At 36.2% G+C, this 5,497-nt stretch overlaps 1 long non-coding RNA gene across 1 annotated transcript in view; it reads left to right on the top strand.

The window, feature by feature from the left end:
- Nucleotides 1-5,497, top strand: part of LOC106884097 (uncharacterized) — an 88,249-nt gene that overhangs the window by 32,206 nt on the left and 50,546 nt on the right. The window contains exon 2 of the long non-coding RNA XR_008266444.1: nt 1,305-1,420. This is a non-coding gene — a long non-coding RNA (uncharacterized LOC106884097). The remainder of the gene's footprint in view (nt 1-1,304; nt 1,421-5,497) is intronic.

Raw genomic sequence — 5,497 nt, 5'->3', positions numbered from 1 at the left:
ATATATATATATATATATATAAAAGGGGTTTGTAAGATAGTCTATAGAGGGATATATTATTCAAAAGGATTCCAACTCTAGTATATATAGTAGAATGAAATGAAGTATTGAATGTCTTATTGAATATATGAAATATTGAATATTAAATATATAAGGACTAGTATACTTTCCTGCTTTCTAGCAGTCTTCAAGGTCCCTGCAGACTGTGATACCCAATAAAATAGAAATAAAATTCTAAAATTCATTCATTCTATTCGGCCCAGTGCCAAATGGTCAGTGGCCCAGTATTGGGGGCCTCATCGGTTGGGGGCCTCTGCCTTAAAGTTTCCTCCAGAATATTCTGACTCTTCTCAACTTCCAGTCTTCAAAACACATAAGAGACAATAATATCTATAAGCTACTAGTGTCCTGCCCTTGGCAGGAAATGTACATATATGGGGTTGGATTAATTATGGACGAAATGACAGGAGATTTCCATCAGATTTGCGCAAAACTTTTTTGACTGACAGTTCTCTCCCTTTTTTCTCTGTCTTCTTTTCCTTCTTTTCTTCTTGTCTTAACCAAACTTGTGAAACTCAATGATGTCTTTTTTGTCTAAGAAGGAACACAGGATAGTCTAGCTGAATTTCTTGAATTTCTGTATTTTTGTTTTACTTTGAACCCGAGGACAATGGATGTACACTTAAAATATTGTTCTAGAAACAAAATCTATTTTATTACAAATCGCACACTTCAAATTGTCTTATTATTATTATTATTATTATTATTATTATTATTATTCCGCTGAGGTCAACTTTGCCTTTGATCCTTTCAGGATGAATGAAATGAGTACTAGTTATACACTGGGTTTCGATCAACCAGTCCCCTCCCCAAAAATGTTAAGCCCTGTGCCTATAGTAGAAAGGATTATTATTATTATTATTATTATCATTATTATTATTATTTGTTGTTGTTGTTGTAGTAATAGTAGAAGTAGTTGTAATAGTAGTAGTATTAGTAATGCAGTGAAGTGTGCAATTGGTGGTGCATCAGATAAAATCCCATGTGTTTTTGAGTTATGTCCCTTTGTTATGTTTTCCCACATGCTCAAACTCACTGATACAAGCATACACATCCACACATTGACGCACATACATACATACATTGTCACACACACTTTGTACACATTCACATTAACAAAAACATTCACACACAAACACATCGACACATATTATTTTGTCACAATCATATATTTTTCTCTTTTCTTATTTTACAATATTTGATTTCAAAATATTTTTTTTCTTTTCTGTCTTTCTTTTTTACAGTTTATTTTGACCACATGACAGTGTTAAGTTGGCCACTCTTACTTTTCTGACCACATGACAGTGTTAAGTTGACCGTTGTTACCTCTCGCCATTTAGGGAAAAGACACAAAAATTAGGTAAGTCTAAACTTATTTATAAACCCTATGTACTCTACCTTTCTTTATACTCCTTATATAATCCTTTTATACACAATAAACTGTGTATCTATGTTGCTGTTTGGCCCCTGGTCAGCCCTAATCCAGCACACATATAATTTAACATTTTAGCATTTAAATTGGCCATACCCAGCCCAAATATTCTGCCCATTTCATGTTCAAACTGCCCTATCACACCTTCCTTTCAATGTCGTTTTGAAAATTAATGATCACATCATTGAAATCTATGAGATTAATTCAGGCATGATTAATTCAGAACAATGCAAATAAATAAGCATTACATTTGACAAAGTAATCTGAATGTTAAGGACATAAGGTGTTATATCCAAGACTACTTTATTTTTTCGTTCATTTAGGGATTACATTGTCCAGTACATCTACTATTTCTTAAGTTGGATAAGGCAGCGAGCTGGCAGAAACATTAGCATGCCAGGCAAAATGCTGAGCAGGTATTTCATCTGTCTTTATGTTCTAAGTTCAAATTCTACCAAGGTCGACTTTGCTTTTCATCCTTTCGGGGTCGATAAATTAAGTACCAGTTGCTTGCTGGGATCAATCTAATTGACTAGCCCCTTCCCCCAAAATTTCAGGCCTAGTTCCTAGAGAGGAAAGAATATTTCTTAAGGTGGATGAGTGTCATTTGAGGTATGTTTGCTTCCTACTTCTAGCAAGTTGAGTGACTATGCAGAGGTTCTCTCATTGGTTTGGTATTTCATAGCTGTGCTTTGTACGCGTATGTCAGGTGGAATTTCCTTTGCATAGCTTGATGAACTTAATTTGCCAAATATACTCACATACCAAATATACAAACATAAACATATATGTACATATTTATCTATATATGTGTATACAAACCTATACACACACACATGCACACATATATATAGGCATAGACATGATTGTGTGGGTCAGAAGCTTGCTTCCCAAAACCATATGGTCTTGGGTCCTGTTCTACTGCATGACACCTTGTGTAAGTGTCTTATTATATAGCTCCTGGTTGACCAAAGCCTTGTGAATAGATCTCATAGACAGAAATTTAAAGAAGCCCATTGTGTGTGTGTGTATTGTGTTTGTTTTTCACACTGCTTGGCTACTGGTGTTGGTTTGTGTATGACTCCTTAACTTAGCAGCAAATGTTCTCATGTCTAAGTGTATATGAAAATATTACATGTTTCACTCAAAGCTACTCCATGCACATCTTGTAAATTACCATATTTGATAGCCTATGAGACACCTTTTTTCCCTAAAAATGGATTTAAAAATCCCCCTGCATCCAATGCCCTCAGTGTAAGCTCAAAACTTGCTCAAAATAGTTTGTATGTTCACAAAACACGTGCTGCCATCTATTGGTGAACAATCGCTTACGGTATGTTTATATCATATGTGGATGAAATAAATTGCTTATAATTACCGGTAATAACATAAAGTTATACAATTAAGTGGAGCAATTAAAACATTATTTTAGTGGTAATTTATTTTGCATCTTATAGGCCATTAAATACGGTTATTTCCAGCTGCACCAGACTTTATACACATCAGCAAATGTTGTTATTAAACATTATACCAGCAAATGGAACATTTGCTGGTATAATGTTTAATAACAACCTTTCTTATGCAACTGTGGACAACTGATTTGGTATTTATAAACTGATGAAGTATAACAGCCCGGAAATGCATGTGTCGCTGTGATCTAATGACATCGTCCATAGATGATGCGTTTTCACACATATTGTCTCTGAGGAGAAATTTCCCTGGAGACTATTTCCGCAGTGAAAGGCTTTCCATGTCTAACTGTACCTGAACGTGTTAAATGTGACTGTATGAGAAATATATATATATATATATATATATATATATATATAAATATATACTCAGGGGTGGTGAAAAGTAGGTATATGGTTGCTTAACATGAATGTAAAGTTCTTTTCATTTCTTATCCTAAAACAAAATACAGAAATGGACAGAACATTCCGCTCATATTACCCAACTGTGTATACCTACTTTTGTTGAGGCACATGGCTTAGTGGTTAGGGTATTCGTATCCCAATCACAGGGTTGTTAGTTCAATTCCTGGCGACAAATTGTGTTCTTGAGCAAGAGACTTTATTTCACATTGCTCCAATCTGTTCAGCTGGCAAAAATGACCACTACCTGTAATTCAAAGGGGCCAACCTTGTCACATTCTGTGTCATACTGAATCTCCCTGAGAACTACGTTAAGGGTGTCACATGTCTGTGGAGCACTCAGCCACTTGCACGTTAATTTCATGATCAGGCTATCCAGTTGATTGGATCAAGTGGAACCCTTGTCATCATAACCTACGGAGTGCTAGTATACCTACTTTTGCCCTTCCCTGTATTTAATATTGTTGTTGTTGTTGTTGTTGTTGTTGGCACTCCGTCGCTTACGACGTCGAGGGTTCCAGTTGATCCGATCAACGGAACAGCCTGCTCATGAAATTAATGTCCAAGTGACTGAGCACGCCACAGACACGTATACCCTTAACGTAGTTCTCGGGGATATTCAGCGTGACACAGTGTGACAAGGATGACCCTTTAAATTACAGGCACAACAGAAACAGGAGGTAAGAGTGAGAGAAAGTTGTGGTGGAAGAGTACAGCAGGGTTCGCTACCATCCCCTGTCGGAGCCTCGTGGAGCTTTAGGTGTTTTCGCTCAATAAACACTCACAACGCCCGGTCTGGGAATCGAAACCGCAATCCTACGACCGCGAGTCTACTGCCCTAACCACTGGGCCATTGCACCTCCACATTTAATATTGTATACCCGTATATTTCAGCACTGCTTCTTGTGCCACCTGTCAATATATCATCATCATCGTCGTCATCATCATCATCATTTAAACATCAACTTTTCCATGCTTGCACACGCACACACACACACACACACACACACAGAAATACTTTCGTGCATGTATGAACATGCATACCTATATATTTCTGTGCATTTACGGGTGTATACGTACGCATGAACAAGGGTGAAACACGAATCGCTGCCAAAATAGTAGTGTACCAAAAATAGCTGTCCTCGAGGTTGTTTCACATGAAATAGGTATCTCGTTAAAGAAATCTAAACATTACTATTAGTGGAATCTGAATTGTGTTTCTTGGTGCATAGCACTGTATTAACAATGTGCATATGGTTGCATGCATGCATTTGTGTGTGTGTGTGTGTTTGTGTATGTGCATATATATGTAACTGTATGTGTCTACATGTATGCATTTAACATTGCATGTTTGCATGTATCTACACTTGTAAGTGCATATCTAAATGCGTGCATATCTAATTGCATGCCTATCTATGTTTACATGCATGTGTTTGTGTTTGTGCATGTATCGGTAAGCAAATGCGTGTATCTAGACTTGTGAGTGTGTATCTAAATATGTGTGTGTATACCTAAATGCATATATACCTAAACGTACATAAATCTGAATGCCTATATATCTAAACATGTGTGTATATCTTAATGCTTGTATATCTGATTCCCATATATACCTAAATATGCGTGTATATCTAAAATGCACATATAAATTGCATGTATATTTAAATACATGCATATCTAAATGTGTGTATATCTAACTGCATGTATATCTTAATGCTATCATATCTAACTGCACATGCATTTTAAATGCATGTATACCTATGTGTGTATATATCTATGTGTGCATCTAGATGCATCTATATATAAGCAAATATGTGTATATATATATCTAAATGTGTATATATCTAAATGCATGTATATCTAGATGTATACATGTCTAAATGTGTGTTATGTGCATCTATGTATGCATCTAAATGTGCTTGAACATGCATCTGCAGGTATGTGCATGTGTCTTGTTGTGTATCAGTGTTTAAGTGTGTAGCTGTGTGTGTGTTTATGTATTTTTGTTGTTTTTTTTTAATACATAGGCGCAGGCGTGGCTGTGTGGTAAGAAGCTTGCTTCTCAACCACATGGTTCCAGGTTCAGTTCCACTGCATGGCACCTTGGACAAATGTCTTCTACTATAGCCTTGGGTCG

This window comes from Octopus bimaculoides, chromosome 21, assembly GCF_001194135.2.
Source record: "Octopus bimaculoides isolate UCB-OBI-ISO-001 chromosome 21, ASM119413v2, whole genome shotgun sequence".
Lineage (NCBI taxonomy): Eukaryota > Metazoa > Mollusca > Cephalopoda > Octopoda > Octopodidae > Octopus > Octopus bimaculoides.
Note: the sequence above shows the minus strand (reverse complement) of the source record. Positions and strands in the feature narration are given on the sequence as shown.